Source organism: Bufo bufo, chromosome 8, assembly GCF_905171765.1.
Source record: "Bufo bufo chromosome 8, aBufBuf1.1, whole genome shotgun sequence".
In the NCBI taxonomy this organism is placed as follows: Eukaryota; Metazoa; Chordata; class Amphibia; order Anura; family Bufonidae; genus Bufo; species Bufo bufo.
Window position 1 is genome coordinate 64,384,762 of NC_053396.1, and position 21,794 is coordinate 64,406,555.

Sequence of the window (21,794 nt, forward strand, 5' to 3'; positions counted from 1 at the left end):
TAAAAAAAATATATATATAGCACTAATTCTGCTGGGCAGTAATATTTAACTAAGCTAAGCAAGTTTTAGGCAAAAATATATATATTTCCCTGGTTCTCTTCTAGCCCTTTGTTTACCTGCAATAACAACAATCTCTGCCCCTCCCCCTGCTCTGCAAAGGAAGTGAATAAAAGTGCTGCCCTGTGTGACGTCTGCCTGCTGAGATGCTCAGCAGCATGTTGTATTTGTAGGACTAAAAGTCCCAGCTGTACAATGACGCTGCTGATACATACAGGATCTTCCCCTTACCTGTTCTTGTGCAATGCTCTGCAGAACTTTCAGCTCCTGTGCCCTGCTTTTGTCTCCGCCCTGCCTGCAGCTACTCAGTAAAGCCTTCAGCCCCGAGTCTGCAGCTGAAGGGATTAATGTTTTTCCTCAAGAATCTAGGGAGAGAGCAATAACCAGCAGACCGCAGTGCAGGGGGTGTGGCCAGCACAGTGACATTTAGCGTTCAGACTCATATTTGCTTTCTCAGGCTTGTGCACTAAACATCCTTAGAGCAGGGAGAGAAGCTGACATCACAAGTCATGTGACCCTCAGTAAAATCTGAGAAAGCAGCAACTGGAGATAAAGGAAGTGAATTGTAAAGTCCTTACATTTGTCTAGTTAGAAACATACAAAGAACAAAAAAATAACCCAGACAACACCTTTTAAGGCTTTGGTGAGATCAGAAGTTGTCATCTATTAAGTCACTTAAACTGAGTCGTCCTAGATCACCAGAGAAGGCCGATTACAATAGAGACACTGATTCTGATATTTCTGGGGAGGAGGATGATCTCTCCTCTTCAGAAGAGGATACAGCGGGGAGGGCTCTGTTCCCTGCTGAAGATACAGAACCTTAATTAAAAGCTGATAAGGCCACCATGCAGTTAGAGGACGTGAAAGCCTAAAACCATAGCTGATCAGCTTTTTGAGGGCCTTATAGGATTTTCCCCGTCCATAAAGACATGGAAGCTCTTATTAGGAAGGAGTGGAAGAATCCTGACAGAATTTTTTTTATTCCTGCTACATTTAAAAGTATCCATTTGATGAATCTGTTTCTGACGTTTTTGACAGGGAACCCACAGTGGATGCTCCTGTAGCTAAGAGAGCCAAAAAAATAAAAAAAATATTTCATTTTGAGGATCTAGGCTGATGTTTATCTCAGCCGAGCATGGGAATCAGCATCAACCAGTCTTTAGGCCGGCTATCGCCGCCTCTTGGGTCTCTAGGTCTTTAAAATTATGGTTAGAACAGCTTGAATCTCATATTAAGGACAGACCCCTAGAGAGGAATTGCTTTCTTCCCTCCCTACCTTCCTTAAGCCGGCAGATTTCCTAGCGGACCCATCTTCAGATGCGGTTCGTTTTTCTGCCAGAGCGGCGGCCATGTCAAACGCGTCTAGACGTGCTATCTGGCTGAAGTCATGGAAAGGGGATCAGGGCTCTAAGGCTAGGCTCTTTGCTATTCCCTGTGAAGGTTCTAGGTTATTTGGATCCTCATTAGAGGACATCCTAGAAAGAGCTTCAGATAAGAATGGATTCCAGGTTCCCCAGAGGCCTTTCTTTTTTCATAAACTCCAGTCCCATTTTAGTGACCGAAGAGAGAGAGAGATTTTCTAAAAGATCTAGTGTTTTTTTTTTGTTCAAGCCCCAAGAAAATAGATCCAAAGACAAACCATGATGCCAGAAGTCAGGTGGGGGGTCTCAGTTTTTTTCAGCCTGGGGGTCCATTTCTCAAAACAAATGGATCCTAAGCGTTATAGAGAAGGGTTTTCGATTTAGAATTCCTTTCCCGTCATCTGGAATTTTTCACCCAGTCTGCCCCAAGAACCCTGAAAAGAGGCAAATGGTAGAATCTGAAGTATTTGCCCTTCTAGACAAGGGGGTGGTTTGCCTGGTTCGCAAGAGGGCGGTAGGGAAGGGTTTCTATTCCGCTTTGTTTTTTAGTGAAAATACAAAATGGGCCATTCAGAGTAATATTGAATCTGAAAAAGCTAAACAAATCCCTAAGTTACAAAAAATTGGAGACAATAAAAAACCACTACAAACTTACTCTTTCAGAATTGCTGGATGGCAAGCCTGGATCTGGAAGATGCGTACTATGGTATTTCAATTCATGCTTGTTCCCAAAAGTTTTTAAGAACAGCGGTTTGGGTAGAAGGGAAGTTGCTGCACCTCCAATACAGGGCGCTTCCCTTTGGCATATCTCAAGCTCCAAGAGTCTTTACCAAGGTGGTAGCAGAGCGAGTCTTGCGAATGCTGCTGTCAGGAATAACTTTGGTACCCTATTTGAACAAATTTTTTAATAATCTCTCGGTCAAAAGAAGGGTTAGAAAAAGACATACATTTCCTTTGCTCCACCTTGAAGGACTTGGGCTGGAAAATAAATTGGAAGAAATCAAACCTGGTTCCCTCTCAAGTTTGTGTGTTTTTGGGAACTCAGTTGGACTCCCGTCGGCAAAGGAATTTTCTTCCCCTTCAAAAGAAGGAATCAATCAGGGAGCAGATTTTGTCAGTCTTTTACTTACCAGTGTACTTTCACAGAGGCGATGGCAGTGCTGGGTCAGATGACATCCTCTATTCCAGCAGTGGCATATGCACAGATCCACTCCAGAGAGCTACAAGCAGACATTTTGAGATCCTGGGACGGCTCATTGGACCAAATATTCCACCTATTTTCGAGAGCCAGGCATTCCCTTTTATGGTGGGCAATTTCGAAAAATCTGTCCGCAGGGGTTTCATGGTCATTCAGGGATCAGACTGTAATCACTATAGATGCCAGGCCCTGGGGTTGGGGTGCTCACTCTCAGAACAGGTACTGGCAGGGAAGATGGGATCTGGATTCAAGTAAGGCGTCCTCCAACTTAAAGGAATTAAAGGCAGTAAATATGTCTCTGGAACTAGCTATTCCAGACATAAGGAGCAAAAAGTCTTGTAATCAGACAATTCAACGACAGTGGCCTATATAAAATCTTTTACGTTTGTGTCAGGAGATTTTTCACATAGCGGAAGAAAGAATGCTTTTTCTTTCAGCAGTCCATTTGAAGGGGAAGGATAATTTGATAGCGGACTTTCTCAGTCGCAATTCCATAAAGCAGAGTGGTGTCTAAACAGACATTTTTCTGGAGATGGTCCAAAGATATGGCTTACCTATAGTGGATCAGTTTGCCTCAAGAGCCAACAGGAAAGTGGAAAGGTTTTTCTCCCTCAATCATTTGGACAGCCCCTTAGCAGTGGACAGGTTAGCACAGGATTGGAGCAAAGAGTTAGGTTATGCCTTCCCTCCATTTGGCTTATTCCCCAGGTATTGAGAAAAATAGAGCACTAAGACTCCTCCGTTATCTTGATACCTCCAAAATGGCGAAAGAGGTAGTGGTACACGAGCCTTCTGAAATTGGCGGTAGAGTCTACGTGGACTCCACTAAATATGGTGAAATCATAGTGTCTTTATTTTACTTTTTCTTATGCAAGGCAACTCAAAAGGTGATGGTGTGATGTTTCGGTCAACATAGACCTTTCTCAAACACTAAACTAAAAAAAATAAACAATAATTTTTAAACAAATGGTTTACATGGTGTTTTTTTTATGTACAAAACAATTGTGTATAGTCAAGTAACACAAAAACTGGAGTGGTGTACTGAATATGCGCCTATTTGTACAATCAAGCAAATAATGTGGGGATAGGCGCTAAAACAAAATAATAATAACTTTATTATATGTACGGTTAAAATAAAGGGTAACACCCGTCAGTGTAGCAGTCAGCAACTGACTAATACTAAGTATGTGAGAAGGAAATAATGTCTCCAAACAGCACCACCATCTGGAGCACTAGAACAGTCTCACAGACTAAACCCACCAACACGTCAGGGGGCTCGATACACCACAGGGTACAAGGTGTGTGACCCAGGGTGAGGACTATAATCCAGGGGATGTCTGGTGTCAAAAAAACACCATACAACACTCCAAACAGCGAGAGCCAGCGCGCAGACTCTCACTGCACTAAGATAGTCACAGGTTCAGGACTATGGCAGAGCATAAGCCGTCACTCCAATGATAATATACGGAGCAAGGATTGCTCTGACATACCCCTTAATGGTAACAGCTCAACGCGTTTCTATGCATGAGGATGCATTTCATCAGGAGCTATGTGCACCATACTTCAACAGAGCCCAGAGCCTCAGCTATGATTTTAGACCGAGGTAGTGGACGGACAGGCAGCAGTAGAATAACCTACCTAACACCGCATTCCTCTAGTGTGAGGTACGGTGCTGTAAATCACAGACTACTGTCCTGCCTGAGCTAGCAGCCTCTAGGTTGAGGCGCAGCGTGCTAGTGTGCATATGAATCGGCGCTGTAATGGCTGCAAGGCGGCCCACAGAACGCCGAAATTTACAGGGTGAAACCCCGCCCTGCTAGACACGCCTCCGTCTCGCAGCCAATCCGGCCAGGAGGCTCGGTCCCAGGTAAACCAATGGCTGACAGAAGGAGGAACTCAGTGGGTCTCAGGGGAAGCGCCGCATTTATATATAAGGGAATTCACAAGGCGGCTTTATATACAGTCACCGCAGCATGGAAACCTCTTCATTAGTATACAGTGGGGTAAGATCATAAAGGAGAGATGTATAGGAACGAGCAGCCGCATATGCTCATATATATCAGTAGATAAATACGAATCTCTCAATTCAATACAGTGCACGACATAGTAAAATTGTCTTGTCATCATATAAAGGGGACAAATGAGATCGCATCATTGAGGCCAGATGGTTTAATGGTGTTTAAAGAAAAAATCCATCTCGCCTCTTTTTGTAACAACATGCGATCACAGTCGCCACCCCTAGGTGACAGCTTCACAGAGTCGATCACTTGAAACTTGACCGACGATGTGTTCCCTCCGTGATGATCAAGAACATGGCGTGCAAGTGGAGTGTCTTTGAGATTCGTGATGTCAAGAATATGCTCCCCGATCCGTCTTCTTAGCTCTCTGATGGTTTTGCCAACGTATTTGATGTTGCACACACATGTCATTAGATAAACCACACCAACCGACTTGCAATTATGAAAAGACTTGGTGAAAAAAGTTTTATCTGCAGTACTGTTGGTAAAGCTATTGGACTTGTTGATGAAACCACAGAATTTACAGGATCCACAAGGAAATGTCCCTGTAAGCGGGTTTCGTAACCATGATTACGGTCGGGGGCTAGTGTATAAACTATGCGTCAACATATCCCGCAAATTGTTGCTGCGCCGATATGTGACTGAGGATTTGGCTGGAATCATACACCCAACATCTGGGTCAGATTTGAGTATGTCCCAATGTTCAGCAAGAACATGGCGCACCCTCTCATGGGCACTGTCAAACGTCCCGATAATCCTCACAATGTTTTCACCAGTGTCTCTCTTTTTAGGAGACAACAACAGATCCCTGTTTGTGCTCATTGAATGCTGATAGGCCTGTTTTAAACACTACCACTGAGGAAGGGATTTCATCCCGAAACGCGTATGGTCGGCAGACAGTGTGGGACAAGATAAGGAAGAAGCTTATAACTACAAATGAACTTTACATCCATTTGAAAACCCCGCTTGAAATAAGAGCCACCTGACCTATCCGACTGATACCACGTGGGACGCCACCGTCAGGTCCTGAAAGGTCAGAGAATACTCAGCTACACGGGGAATCGTCAACCACGTCTCCAAAGGTCCTTGCAGCTCACAGCCAAGCAGCCGGACGGCTAACAGGAGTGATTCCTGCGGCTCACAGCCAAGTAACGACTCGACTATTAGGAGCGGTAAAGTAAACCTGCAATCGATATAGTGCTCTCCATACCAATATCAACTGTATCCATTCCACTTGGTTATCACTGTATGACCCATTTTTGGACTTTATATGATCCACAAGGACAATAGAATTTGAACTCTAACTATCATAGTGGTCTAACAGGGTACACGGAAATTTTTATTAGTGTGTTTTATGCCTTTTATTTTATTTTATACAACATGTTGTGAGGTATTAAATAATGCTTTTTGAAACCATCCTTTGCTTTTTGTCTATATTAAACGCCAGATATTGAGTGACGCCAAACCTCTTTCTAATCCAATTTACACTTCCAACAGCAACAGGGAGTGCTGTGTGGCAGTGCACCTATTCCAGAGCATTATCAGTGAGTGAGCCACCAAATCTTGACTCTGTTTTAAACACTGCTGAGGATAACCACGACGCTGAAACCTCTGCTGAAGATCTTTCGCAGCCACCCTAAAGTCACTAAGATGGGAACAATTCCTCCTCACCCTTAAATATTGGCCCTTCGGGATCCCTCTCTTAAGGGCCAAAGGGTGCCCACTCTCCCATTTCAACAGATTATTGGTGGCTGTGGGCTTTCTAAAAACTTTGGTACTAATACGCCCATCAGCCGCCAGTGAAATGGCGAGGTCCAGGAAGGAAATGGTGTTCAAATCAATTTCTGACGTGAAGAACAGTCCCAGAGTATTCCTATTGAGGACTGCAACAAATTCTAGGAACAGTTCCCTGTCGCCCCCCACAGGATCAGCACATCATCGATGTATCTGATCCAGAGGGGGACCACATCCGTGAACCGCTCCATATCCTCACAGAACACCACCTCTCTTTCCCACCAGCCCAGGTAAAGGTTCGCAAAGGTCGGGGCACACGGACTGCCCATTGCGACCCCCCTGAGCTGGTGGAAAATACAGCCATCAAACAAAAACACATTCTGTCTAAGTATGAAACTCAACAGTTCCATGACAAAGGTGTTATGATCCCTGTATTGTTCACCTCTCTGCTGGAGGAACGTGAGGATCGCTCCACAGCCCAACTCATGGGGAATCGAGCTGTAGAGCGCCTCCACGTCTAAACTAGCCAAAAAAGTACCGTTGTCACATTGGACACCATCCAAACGTCCCAACACATCCATAGTATCCCTAACATGTGAGGGCAAACTATTGACAAATGGACGCAAGATGGTGTCCACATAGGTGCTGATATTGGCTGTAAGACAGTTGTTCCCAGACACTATCGGCCTCCCCTTTAAAGGCTCATACCCCTTGTGAACTTTGGGGAGACCGTAGAAGGCCGCAGTGACTGGGTGCACAGGTAAAAGAAAGGCCAATTCAGTCTTGTCGATGAGTTTCTTCTCTAGGGCTTGGTTCAAGATACAGGACAATTCCATCCTATAGGCTGGAGTGGGATCAGACGGGAGTTTTTCATATGTGAGTTTATCCTTGAGCACTCTCATACACATATTCCGGTATTGTTCGTGCCCAAGAAAAACAATATTCCCGCCCTTATCTGACGATTTAATCACCAACTCCTTGTCCTGTTGCAGCAACCATAAAGCCCCTCTTTCTTGTTCATTCAGATTGTCACTGCTAAGTCCATGCGAATCAATTTGACTCAGCTTACTGGACACTATAGACACAAAAGTGTCAATAGGGGTGCAGTCACCAATGGGAGGCATTTTGGTTGATGGTGACCTGAGCTTGGTAAATGGACCATCACCTGGATTTCTTTGTCCTTCAGCAAACAGATCTGACAAAATTTGGACGTCTGGCAGATCTGACATCTCAATTCCCAATTCCTCGCATTTCCTACGGTCATGGGTGACAAAAAATTTGCGCCATTTGAGTTTGCGCGCAAATAGATTTAAATCCTTCACCCACCCAAAACAATCAAATCTACGCATCGGGACAAATGAGAGGCCCTTTTGTAAAACTTGAGTCTCCATGGTAGTGAGAATACGAGGGGACAAGTTGATAACTTGTAACTCATCCCTCGCTGATCTGGGTGAGAATTGAGATGCTGTCTGGGAATCAAGGGGGGATGTCATTGTTTGTTCCTCAGTAGATATTGGGACATTGGCGGGGTATCGTCTAAACCCCCCCCCCCCCCCCACCGTATTGACCTCTACCCCCTCGTCCTCTTTTGCTACCCTGACCCCTATTTCTACCACCGTATGGTCTTCTGGCACCCTCTGAGGAAGAAACTTCAGTATCTAACTCAAGGGCATCTGAATGTTTAATACTATAATCAAAGATTTTGCCCTCTTTGAAGTCTCTAATGTCCCTATTGAAGAGGGAGTGCTTCTTTTCTTTCAACTGGGCAGTATATTTTTCTACGGAGATTTGAAGGAGCGATTCTTTTTTACTGAAGTCAGTATGACTACTGAATTTTTTGGTTGCCTCAATCGCTTCCTATAACTCACTCTCCAAAGATGCCACAACACTCTTTTCCTCCTCTAATAGGAGTTTCATTAATCTCAGAGATCAATCTACGGATTCCCTCTCCCACTTTTTGAGAAAATCCGTAGATCTAAGTCGGACTGCTGGTGTAATAGGATTGCTCAGACCACGTGGGACAATTTTATTCCCAATGTATGTTTCCAAAGACTGCACCTCCCACCAAGATCTAACAAAATTTTTATAGATCCTGGTAACTTGTTTGAAAGCAGATGAGATGGTAATTGTCTGGGAGGAAAAGGATATGTCTCGTTCAGAGAACACCTCACTAGGATCTCCCATCCACTGAGCGGTGTCAATGCTGCTCGACAGAAAGCCTGCCATTCCCTGTAATGCAATTAAACTTAATAGAAATACAAAAACTGGAGTGGTGTACTGAATATGCGCCTATTTGTACAATCAAGCAAATAATGTGGGGATAGGCGCTAAAACAAAATAATAATAACTTTATTATATGTACGGTTAAAATAAAGGGTAACACCCGTCAGTGTAGCAGTCAGCAACTGACTAATACTAAGTATGTGAGAAGGAAATAATGTCTCCAAACAGCGCCACCATCTGGAGCACTAGAACAGTCTCACAGACTAAACCCACCAACACGTCAGGGGGCTCGATACACCACAGGGTACAAGGTGTGTGACCCAGGGTGAGGACTATAATCCAGGGGATGTCTGGTGTCAAAAAAACACCATACAACACTCCAAACAGCGAGAGCCAGCGCGCAGACTCTCACTGCACTAAGATAGTCACAGGTGCAGGACTATGGCAGAGCATAAGCCGTCACTCCAATGATAATATACGGAGCAAGGATTGCCCTGACATACCCCTTAATGGTAACAGCTCAACGCGTTTCTATGCATGAGGATGCATTTCATCAGGAGCTACGTGCACCATACTTCAACAGAGCCCAGAGCCTCAGCTATGATTTTAGACCGAGGTAGTGGACGGACAGGCAGCAGTAGAATAACCTGCCTAACACCGCATTCCTCTAGTATGAGGTACGGAGCTGTAAATAACAGACTACTGTCCTGCCTGAGCTAGCAGCCTCTAGGTTGAGGCGCAGCGTGCTAGTGTGCATATGAATCGGCGCTGTAATGGCCGCAAATCGGCCCACAGAACGCCGAAATTTACAGGGTGAAACCCCGCCCTGCTAGACACGCCTCCGTCTCGCAGCCAATCCGGCCAGGAGGCTCGGTCCCAGGTAAACCAATGGCTGACAGAAGGAGGAACTCAGTGGGTCTCAGGGGAAGCGCAGAAGCGCCGCATTTATATATAAGGGAATTCACAAGGCGGCTTTATATACAGTCACCGCAGCATGGAAACCTCTTCATTAGTATACAGTGGGGTAAGATCATAAAGGAGAGATGTATAGGAACGAGCAGCCGCATATGCTCATATATATCAGTAGATAAATACGAATCTCTCAATTCAATACAGTGCACGACATAGTAAAATTGTCTTGTCATCATATAAAGGGGACAAATGAGATCGCATCATTGAGGCCAGATGGTTTAATGGTGTTTAAAGAAAAAATCCATCTCGCCTCTTTTTGTAACAACATGCGATCACAGTCGCCACCCCTAGGTGACAGCTTCACAGAGTCGATCACTTGAAACTTGACCGACGATGTGTTCCCTCCATGATGATCAAGAACATGGCGTGCAATTGGAGTGTCTTTGAGATTCGTGATGTCAAGAATATGCTCCCCGATCCGTCTTCTTAGCTCTCTGATGGTTTTGCCAACGTATTTGATGTTGCACACACATGTCATTAGATAAACCACACCAACCGACTTGCAATTATGAAAAGACTTGGTGAAAAACGTTTTATCTGCAGTACTGTTGGTAAAGCTATTGGACTTGTTAATGAAACCACAGAATTTACAGGATCCACAAGGAAATGTCCCTGTAAGCGGGTTTCGTAACCATGATTGCGGTCGGGGGCTAGTGTATAAACTATGCGTCAACATATCCCGCAAATTGTTGCTGCGCCGATATGTGACTGAGGGTTTGGCTGGAATCATACACCCAACATCTGGGTCAGATTTGAGTATGTCTGTGCTGCCTTTGCAATGTATATTACATGCTTGGCACTCAGCAGTGTCTGTTTCTTTAAGACCCTCCATTTTCTTGAAGCCTAGGGGCGGGTCTTCTCTGTACCACTAGGGCTTGCTGGGACATATCTTGTTCATTCCAGCTCTAGTTACTGTAGTGACCAGATCCACAGGACATCTTAAAGCTATTACAGATTGCAAACCTGATGAACACCAAAGCCTGTGAGTAATGGGGTTTTGCTAGTCAGCTTGTGTAGAGAGATGTTAGACATTGCAGATAGATAATGTGTGTTTCAGTGTAGTAAGCAAGCACATGTTAGTTAGGCCCTATCTTTTGTATTAGCTATGTATAATGTATGTTGCTTGAATAGCCATGCTTATATCTTTCTTTTTATGTTTGTTTCACAGTTTTACCACACATATCATCTCATATCATATCATATGAACACTATTGTACTCATTGCTGTTCATTATATCTCAGTAAAGATTGCATCAGTTCAGTAAACCAGCGCATCTTTCATTGGGATTCGGTTTATACTTGATGTTAAGCTGTGTACCTAAAGCAACACGCAGTCGAGACATTACAGTAAAAAGGCTTTAAAACGTTGTCAGAAGCAGTTAAACAGCTTTGAATCGTCCTCAGCAGTAAAAGGACTAATAACTCCTTTCAGCCACGTGGAGTGAAACGAAAGTGAAACTAATTTCTCTCACTCACTACAACACTGATACTGCCTGTGTCCAGTCATCATCATTATCCACGCTGCCAGCTAAATCAAGATGCAGAACACAGAGAACAACACTCTGACAGTTAACCCTCAATGCCCCTATAAGGAGGATGACACACACAGCTTGCCAAGAATCAAGTCTAGATGCACAACACTGTCTAGAGCATCCAGTCAAACAAATCTGACTTCAGCTAGCGCCGATTCAGCAAGATCTAAGTGTACTAGTTCTAGACGTTCAAGCACCACCAGTCTGTCATCGGCTAGCGACAAAGCGACTAAGGCAAGAGCAAAAGCAGAGGCAGCTTGCGCCATGGCTTCTTATGCGGAGCAGGTAGCTGAATTGATGAGAGAGCAAGCAAAAAGTGAATCTGAAGCACTTAAAAAGAGAGCAGAAGTGGAAGCATCTTTACACTTACTCAAACAGCAGAAAAACGCGGCAGCCGCCTTAGCCGAGGCAGAAGTTTTCACAAAGGCTGCTGAAGCTCAGTTCGATGGCATAGAAAACCAGATGTCATCCCACAGCGCAATCCAACGCACCCGTGAAGTACGTACAGTCACAAGCAACCATGTACACCGACCAGCAGTCCAATGACGCACCTAGGTCTTCATTGACTCCACCAGCAATAAGCAACTTTGATACTACGCAACATTGCAAGACTAAATCAGAATCTCAGTGTAGGAAGTCAAGTGGTCGCATGCTCAGAGACCAATCTGCCAACCCTCCAAGAGTGCAAACGGATGCTCGCGTACTCCCTCCTCAAGCAAATACAAGTCTGGATTATAGCAGAAAGACTTACAACAGACGAGAACAACCACCTAAACAAAGTAGATTCAGTCAAGCGCCTCATCAGCCTTACCAGCCGCAGCCATACCCTGAGTTTACACCCGAGAAGTATTCGCCAGACGCAACAAATGCTATAGAAGTGGCAAAATTCCTGATGCACCGTGAGATAGTGGGCGCTGGTCTCATGAAATTTGATGACCGTCCAGAAAACTACTGGGCCTGGAGGTCATCTTTCCTGAGCGGTACCCAAGACTTAAATCTGACAGAGAAAGGAATGCTTGACCAGCTTGTCAGATGGCTAGGACCAGAGTCCACTGAGCAAGCCCAAAGGATCAGATCAGTACATGTTCATGACGCAGCAGCAGGACTTGCAATGGTGTGGCGGAGACTAGAACAATGCTATGGATCACCTGAAGTGATCGAGGATGCTCTTCTGAAAAGGATAGAAAACTATCCAAGAATAACAAATAAGGATTATCAAAAGCTGAGAGGTTTGGGAGACCTACTCTTAGAAATAGAAGCCGCTAAGTCTAGTGGATATCTGCCAGGTCTTTCATATCTGGATACAGCACGTGGAGTTGAGCCCATAATTGAGAAACTTCCTTACAACTTGCAAGAAAGGTGGGTAGCTCAAGCTTCAAGATACAAGAAAGATCATCGAGTTGCATTTCCACCGTTCGCCTTCTTCGCTGAATTCATAGAAGACCAAGCTGAAATACGCAATGACCCAAGCTTTGCTTTCCTGAACAAGAGAACGGCAAGCTTCCCAAAGGTAGAGCAGAAACCTCCAGGGCTTTACAAAGAACGCAGAGCAACAGTTTCTGTAAGGAAGACAGAAGTTCCGCCTGAATCTGCAGCCAATCAGGAAGACAACACAAGGAAGAAAGTTGAGGAGCCAGATAAAATATGTCCTATCCACAACAAGCCTCATCCACTAAGAAAATGTCGCAGTTTCAGAAGTAAGACATTAGAAGAGCGCAAAGCTTATCTTAAAGACAATCGCATTTGTTTCAGATGCTGCGCTTCAATTCAGCATCTTGCAAAAGACTGTACAAAAACAATACAATGCGCAGAGTGTAACAGTGACAAACACTTGTCAACACTACACCCGGGACCACCACCATGGAACCAAGAAGTTCAGGCAACTCAAGAAGATCATGGTGGGGAGCAAGGCGAGAATACAACGCCAGCAGTAACCTCAAAGTGCACTGAGATCTGTACAGAGCAGGGCCGCTCAAGATCATGCTCCAAGATATGCTTAGTCAAGGTGTATCCAGCAGGTTTCAGAGAAAAAGCAATCAAGATGTACACAGTCATGGATGAACAGAGTAACAGATCTCTGGCAAAAACAGAATTCTTTGACCTCTTCGGTGACAAAGGAAGTCCAACTCCATACACCTTGAAGACTTGTTCTGGAGTTGTAGAGACAATAGGGAGAAGAGCAAATAACTACAACATCGAGTCATTAGATGGAAAGACAAAGGTGACTCTACCTACCCTCATAGAATGTGATGAGATACCAGACGACAGGTCAGAGATTCCCACACCTGAAGTTGCTCGTCATCACCCTCATCTGGTGCGAATAGCAGACCAAATACCAGCACTAGATCCAGATGCTGCAATCACCCTTCTACTTGGGAGAGATATTCTCAGAGTGCACAAAGTCAGAGAACAGTACAATGGGCCACACAATGCACCATTTGCACAACGCCTTGATCTCGGATGGGTCATTGTTGGAGAAGTATGTCTAGACGGACTGCACAAACCAGCAAAGGTAAATGTCTACAGAACACATCTGTTGCAGAATGGTCGTACATCTTGTCTTTGCCCATGTACCAACAGTCTACACATTAAAGAGAGATTAGATAACCCAACACATCATCGGAGTATCCAGAGGTGCATGGAAGACTTAGCCTCAACTGGAAATATAGATGAACTGGGTTGTAAGGTGTTTGAAAGAACACGAGACGACGACAAGCCAGCACCCTCGGTAGAAGATACCCTCTTCCTCGAGATCATGGACAGAGAAGTCTACAGTGACAATTCAGGCAGCTGGGTAGCCCCTCTACCCTTCCGGTCACCATGCCATCGCCTTCCTGTCAACAGGGTACAAGCAGAGAAACGCTTCAGTTTGTTGCAGCGCACTCTACAAAGAAAGCCAAATATGAAGAAACACTTCCAAGCCTTCATGCAAAAGATTTTTGACAACGAGCAGGCAGAAAGGGCACCACCACTAGAAGAAAACCAAGAACACTGGTACTTACCAATATTTGGGGTGTATCATCCTCAGAAACCAGGTCAGATAGGTGTAGTATTTGACTCTAGTGCGAAGCACGAAGGCATCTCACTAAATGACGTCCTTCTCAGCGGACCTGACCTGAACAACACACTCCTTGGAGTACTCATCAGGTTCAGAAAAGAACTTGTAGCAGTAACAGCAGATGTACAACAGATGTTCTACTGTTTCTTCGTTCGAGAAGATCACAGAGACTACTTAAGGTTCCTGTGGTATGCAGACAATGACTTTAATAAAGACATCACAGAGTACAGGATGAAGGTACATGTGTTTGGAAACAGCCCTTCCCCAGCTGTAGCTATCTACAACCTGAAACGAGCAGCACAGCAAGGTGAAAGACATGGTCAAGAAGCCAAACAGTTCGTCATGAAGAACTTCTACGTGGTTGATGGACTTGCTTCTTTCTCCAGTAACGAAGAAGCTATTAACGTCCTGAAAAGTACAAAAGAAATGTTGGCAGAATCCAACATAAGATTGAACAAGGTAGCTTCCAACAGCTACAGAGTCATGGAAGCATTTCCAATGGAAGACCGTGCTAAAGACCTCAAAGACTTAGATCTAGGAACAGAATCACCACCCTTGCAAAGAAGTCTTGGGCTTAGTTGGGACCTAAAGACTGACAGTTTCACCTTCAGGGTCTCCAGAGAAGAGAAACCATTCACAAAAAGAGGTGTCCTATCTACAGTCAACAGTCTTTATGACCCCCTGGGATTCGTAGCACCCATCATCATGCAAGGCAAAGCTCTTTTGAGACAGATCACTACTGAGCAGGAACAAATTGACTGGGACGTACTTCTTCCTGACGAGAAGCAAATGCAGTGGAAGTTGTGGAAAGACTCATTGTTAGAGCTTGAACAACTCAACATTTCAAGACCGTACGTATTTGTTTCCTTGTCTGCTACAAAGAGGAGAGAATTATGCGTATTCTCTGACGCTTCCACTATGGCTATTGCAGCTGTAACTTACCTCAGGGTAATAGACACTGATGGACAAAGCCATGTTGGGTTCATCATGGGAAAATCTAAACTTGCTCCCAGACCTGCTCACACTGTCCCACGTCTAGAACTTTGTGCTGCTGTCTTAGCGGTAGAGATGGCAGACATGATTACGACTGAACTGGACATTGAGATCCATGTAGTGAACTTTTATACAGACAGCAAAATTGTGTTAGGATATATTCACAACGCTTCAAAAAGATTTTACACATACGTGACCAACAGAGTGACACGTATCAGAAAGTCTACAAGTCCAGATCAGTGGCATCACATCAGCACGGACAAGAACCCAGCGGATCATGGGACAAGATTGGTGTCAGCCGCTGTACTCAAGCAAACTAACTGGTTCGTAGGTCCATCGTTTCTTTGTAAGCCAGAAACCAAAGAGACTACTCAGGTAGAGACCTTTCAGCTCATAGAACCAGATCAAGACAAAGAGGTAAGACCTCAAGTTGCAGTTTGCAAGACTTTAGTTACCAGAGACAGTCTGGGCACCCATAGATTTGAAAGGTTTTCCAGTTGGAAGTCGCTGACCTGTGCAATCAGAAAACTTATCTGTCTAGCCAGATACTCCTGCAGAGCTACTAATACTGATCAGCGAAGCAACGACCATCTTGAACAAGCCAAGGTCGCGATCATCAAATGCGTCCAGCAGGAAGTCTTTAAAGAAGAAATTCAAAGCCTTCTGAAAAAGGAAGAGATTTCTCGACAGTTCGCTCAAGAAGTTGAACCCTATCCTCGACGAAGACGGAGTACTAAGAATTGGAGGTCGTTTGTCGGCAGCGGATATGACTATCCAAGAGAGACATCCCTTCATCATACCTAAGAATCATCACATCGCTCTTCTTCTGGTAAGACACTATCACAAGCAAGTTGCACATCAAGGACGACACTTCACTGAAGGAGCAGTACGGTCAGCTGGATTGTGGATCATAGGAGGTAAGAGACTAGTCTCCAGCGTGATCAGCAAATGCGTTACCTGTAAGAAGATTAGAGGGAAACTTGAAGTTCAGAAGATGTCAAACTTACCTGCAGACAGACTTGCTTCAGATCCTCCGTTCACTCACGTAGGTCTAGACGTTTTTGGACCATGGAACATCTCTTCTCGCAAGACCAGAGGAGGCAGTGCCGAAAGTAAACGTTGGGCTGTTCTGTTCTCTTGCCTGAGTACTAGAGCAGTTCATATTGAAGTGATTGAATCTTTATCCACTTCAAGTTTCATCAATGCCTTGAGAAGATTCTTCTCTATCAGAGGACCAGCAAAATTGATTCGTTCAGACCGCGGCACAAACTTTATTGGGGCCTGCAAGGAGTTGAAGATCATCTCTACAGACTCTGAAACAGGTTTCTATCTTCAAGATCAAGGATGCACTTGGACTTTGAATCCTCCACACGCATTGCATATGGGAGGAGCCTGGGAGAGGATGATTGGAGTAGCTCGTCGTATTCTGGATGCCATGCTCCTGAAGGTTGGGTCTACTCGCCTCACTCATGAAGCTTTGACTACACTAATGGCTGAAGTCGTGGCCATTATGAACGCCAGACCTTTGGTTCCAGTGTCTACAGATCCGGAGATGACGTCAGTCTTGACACCCGCAATGCTGCTGACCCAGAAGATGGAACCAGTGACAGCTCCCACAGGAGACTTTGACCTCAAGGACTTGTATACCAAGCAATGGAGACAAGTTCAAAGCCTTGCGGACATTTTCTGGAAGAGGTGGAGACAGGAATACCTGGTGACACTCCAGCCACGCAAGAAATGGCAAGATGACAAACCCAACTTACAAGTTGGAGACATTGTCTTATTAAAAGACACTCAGGCCCACAGGAACGAATGGCCTATTGGACTCATTGTGGGGACTGATCCAAGTAGTGATGCTAGAGTTAGAAAGGTTGAAGTTAGAATTGTTAGACAGGGCATTCCCAAGGTGTATGCTAGGCCAATTTCTGAAGTAGTTTTAAATCTGTCCAAAGGTTAGTGGCATAAAAAAAGGTATGCCAGGTGGGGAGTGTGCTGCCTTTGCAATGTATATTACATGCTTGGCACTCAGCAGTGTCTGTTTCTTTAAGACCCTCCATTTTCTTGAAGCCTAGGGGCGGGTCTTCTCTTTACCACTAGGGCTTGCTGGGACATATCTTGTTCATTCCAGCTCTAGTTACTGTAGTGACCAGATCCACAGGACATCTTAAAGCTATTACAGATTGCAAACCTGATGAACACCAAAGCCTGTGAGTAATGTGGTTTTGCTAGTCAGCTTGTGTAGAGAGATGTTAGACATTGCAGATAGATAATGTGTGTTTCAGTGTAGTAAGCAAGCACATGTTAGTTAGGCCCTATCTTTTGTATTAGCTATGTATAATGTATGTTGCTTGAATAGCCATGCTTATATCTTTCTTTTTATGTTTGTTTCACAGTTTTACCACACATATCATCTCATATCATATCATATGAACACTATTGTACTCATTGCTGTTCATTATATCTCAGTAAAGATTGCATCAGTTCAGTAAACCAGCGCATCTTTCATTGGGATTCGGTTTATACTTGATGTTAAGCTGTGTACCTAAAGCAACACGCAGTCAAGACATTACAATGTCCCAATGTTCAGCAAGAACATGGCGCACCCTCTCATGGGCACTGTCAAACGTCCCGATAATCCTCACAATGTTTTCACCAGTGTCTCTCTTTTTAGGAGACAACAACAGATCCCTGTTGGTGCTCATTGAATGCTGATAGGCCTGTTTTAAACACTGCTGAGGATAACCACGACGCTGAAACCTCTGCTGAAGATCTTTCGCAGCCACCCTAAAGTCACTAAGATGGGAACAATTCCTCCTCACCCTTAAATATTGGCCCTTCGGGATCCCTCTCTTAAGGGCCAAAGGGTGCCCACTCTCCCATTTCAACAGATTATTGGTGGCTGTGGGCTTTCTAAAAACGTTGGTACTAATACGCCCATCAGCCGCCAGTGAAATGGCGAGGTCCAGGAAGGAAATGGTGTTCAAATCAATTTCTGACGTGAAGAACAGTCCCAGAGTATTCCTATTGAGGACTGCAACAAATTCTAGGAACAGTTCCCTGTCGCCCCCCCACAGGATCAGCACATCATCAATGTATCTGATCCAGAGGGGGACCACATCCGTGAACCGCTCCATATCCTCACAGAACACCACCTCTCTTTCCCACCAGCCCAGGTAAAGGTTCGCAAAGGTCGGGGCACACGGACTGCCTATTGCGACCCCTCTGAGCTGGTGGAAAATACAGCCATCAAACAAAAACACATTGTGTCTAAGTATGAAACTCAACAGTTCCATGACAAAGGTGTTATGATCCCTGTATTGTTCACCTCTCTGCTGGAGGAACGTGAGGATCGCTCCACAGCCCAACTCATGGGGAATCGAGCTGTAGAGCGCCTCCACGTCCAAACTAGCCAAAAAAGTACCCTTGTCACATTGGACACCATCCAAACGTCCCAACACATCCATAGTATCCCTAACATGTGAGGGCAAACTATTGACAAATGGACGCAAGATGGTGTCCACATAGGTGCTGATATTGGCTGTAAGACAGTTGTTCCCAGACACTATCGGCCTCCCCTTTAAAGGCTCATACCCCTTGTGAACTTTGGGGAGACAGTAGAAGGCCGCAGTGACTGGGTGCACAGGTAAAAGAAAGGCCAATTCAGTCTTGTCGATGAGTTTCTTCTCTAGGGCTTGGTTCAAGATACAGGACAATTCCATCCTATAGGCTGGAGTGGGATCAGACGGGAGTTTTTCATATGTGAGTTTATCCTTGAGCACTCTCATACACATATTCCGGTATTGTTCGTGCCCAAGAATAACAATATTCCCGCCCTTATCTGACGATTTAATCACCAACTCCTTGTCCTGTTGCAGCAACCATAAAGCCCCTCTTTCTTGTTCATTCAGATTGTCACTGCTAAGTCCATGCAAATCAATTTGACTCAGCTTACTGGACACTATAGACACAAAGAGGATACAGCGGGGAGGGCTCTGTTCCCTGCTGAAGATACAGAACCTTAATTAAAAGCTGATAAGGCCACCATGCAGTTAGAGGACGTGAAACAGCCTAAAACCATAGCTGATCAGGTTTTTGAGGGCCTTATAGGATTTTCCCCGTCCATAAAGACATGGAAGCTCTTATTAGGAAGGAGTGGAAGAATCCTGACAGAATTTTTTTTATTCCTGCTACATATAAAAGTATCCATTTGATGAATCTGTTTCTGACGTTTTTGACAGGGAACCCACAGTGGATTCTCCTGTAGCTAAGAGAGCCAAAAAAATAAAAAAATATTTCATTTTGAGGATCTAGGCTGATGTTTATCTCAGCCGAGCATGGGAATCAGCATCAACCAGTCTTTAGGCCGGCTATCGCCGCCTCTTGGGTCTCTAGGTCTTTAAAATTATGGTTAGAACAGCTTGAATCTCATATTAAGGACAGACCCCTAGAGAGGAATTGCTTTCTTCCCTCCCTACCTTCCTTAAGGCGGCAGATTTCCTAGCGGACCCATCTACAGATGCGGTTCGTTTTTCTGCCAGAGCGGCGGCCATGTCAAACGCGTCTAGACGTGCTATCTGGCTGAAGTCATGGAAAGGGGATCAGGGCTCTAAGGCTAGGCTCTTTGCTATTCCCTGTGAAGGTTCTAGGTTATTTGGATCCTCATTAGAGGACATCCTAGAAAGAGCTTCAGATAAGAATGGATTCCAGGTTCCCCAGAGGCCTTTCTTTTTTCATAAACTCCAGTCCCATTTTAGTGACCGAAGAGAGAGAGAGATTTCCTAAAAGATCTAGTGTTTTTTTTGTTCAAGCCCCAAGAAAATAGATCCAAAGACAAACCATGATGCCAGAAGTCAGGTGGGGGGTCTCAGTTTTTTTCAGCCTGGGGGTCCATTTCTGAAAAACAAATGGATCCTAAGCGTTATAGAGAAGGGTTTTCGATTTAGAATTCCTTTCCCGTCATCTGGAATTTTTCACCCAGTCTGCCCCAAGAACCCTGAAAAGAGGCAAACGGTAGAATCTGAAGTATTTGCCCTTCTAGACAAGGGGGTGGTTTGCCTGGTTCGCAAGAGGGCGGTAGGGAAGGGTTTCTATTCCGCTTTGTTTTTTAGTGAAAATACTAAATGGGCCATTCAGAGTAATATTGAATCTGAAAAAGCTAAACAAATCCCTAAGTTACAAAAAATTGGAGACAATAAAAAACCACTACAAACTTACTCTTTCAGAATTGCTGGATGGCAAGCCTGGATCTGGAAGATGCGTACTATGGTATTCCAATTCATGCTTGTTCCCAAAAGTTTTTAAGAACAGCGGTTTGGGTAGAAGGGAAGTTGCTGCACCTCCAATACAGGGCGCTTCCCTTTGGCATATCTCAAGCTCCAAGAGTCTTTACCAAGGTGGTAGCAGAACGAGTCTTGCGAATGCTGCTGTCAGGAATAACTTTGGTACCCTATTTGAACAAATTTTTTAATAATCTCTCGGTCAAAAGAAGGGTTAGAAAAAGACATACATTTCCTTTGCTCCACCTTGAAGGACTTGGGCTGGAAAATAAATTGGAAGAAATCAAACCTGGTTCCCTCTCAAGTTTGTGTGTTTTTGGGAACTCAGTTGGACTCCCGTCGGCAAAGGAATTTTCTTCCCCTTCAAAAGAAGGAATCAATCAGGGAGCAGATTTTGTCAGTCTTTTACTTACCAGTGTACTTTCACAGAGGCGATGGCAGTGCTGGGTCAGATGACATCCTCTATTCCAGCAGTGGCATATGCACAGATCCACTCCAGAGAGCTACAAGCAGACATTTTGAGATCCTGGGACGGCTCATTGGACCAAATATTCCACCTATTTTCGAGAGCCAGGCATTCCCTTTTATGGTGGGCAATTTCGAAAAATCTGTCCGCAGGGGTTTCATGGTCATTCAGGGATCAGACTGTAATCACTATAGATGCCAGGCCCTGGGGTTGGGGTGCTCACTCTCAGAACAGGTACTGGCAGGGAAGATGGGATCTGGATTCAAGTAAGGCGTCCTCCAACTTAAAGGAATTAAAGGCAGTAAAGATGTCTCTGGAACTAGCTATTCCAGACATAAGGAGCAAAAAGTCTTGTATTCAGACAATTCAACGACAGTGGCCTATATAAAATCTTTTACGTTTGTGTCAGGAGATTTTTCACATAGCGGAAGAAAGAATGCTTTTTCTTTCAGCAGTCCATTTGAAGGGGAAGGATAATTTGATAGCGGACATTCTCAGTCGCACTTCTATAAAGCAGAGTGGTGTCTAAACAGACATTTTTCTGGAGATGGTCCAAAGATATGGCTTACCTATAGTGGATCAGTTTGCCTCAGGAGCCAACAGGAAAGTGGAAAGGTTTTTCTCCCTCAATCATTTGGACAGCCCCTTAGCAGTGGACAGGTTAGCACAGGATTGGAGCAAAGAGTTAGCTTATGCCTTCCCTCCATTTGGCTTATTCCCCAGGTATTGAGAAAAATAGAGCACTAAGACTCCTCCGTTACCTTGATACCTCCAAAATGGCCAAAGAGGTAGTGGTACACGAGCCTTCTGAAATTGGCGGTAGAGTCTACGTGGACTCCAATAAATATGGTGAAATCATAGTGTCTTTATTTTACTTTTTCTTATGCAAGGCAACTCAAAAGGTGAT

General features: G+C 44.6%; 2 long non-coding RNA genes across 2 annotated transcripts; both read left to right on the forward strand.

The window, feature by feature from the left end:
- Positions 1 to 10,483: 10,483 nt before the first annotated feature.
- LOC120977727 lies at positions 10,484 to 10,824 on the forward strand. The gene is made up of 2 exons (XR_005773950.1): positions 10,484 to 10,545; positions 10,732 to 10,824. It is a non-coding gene; the product is annotated as an uncharacterized LOC120977727 (long non-coding RNA).
- Positions 10,825 to 17,290: 6,466 nt separating this feature from the next.
- On the forward strand, positions 17,291 to 17,631 carry LOC120978011. Its single transcript, XR_005774029.1, has 2 exons — positions 17,291 to 17,352; positions 17,539 to 17,631. It is a non-coding gene; the product is annotated as an uncharacterized LOC120978011 (long non-coding RNA).
- The last annotated feature ends 4,163 nt before the right edge of the window (positions 17,632 to 21,794 follow it).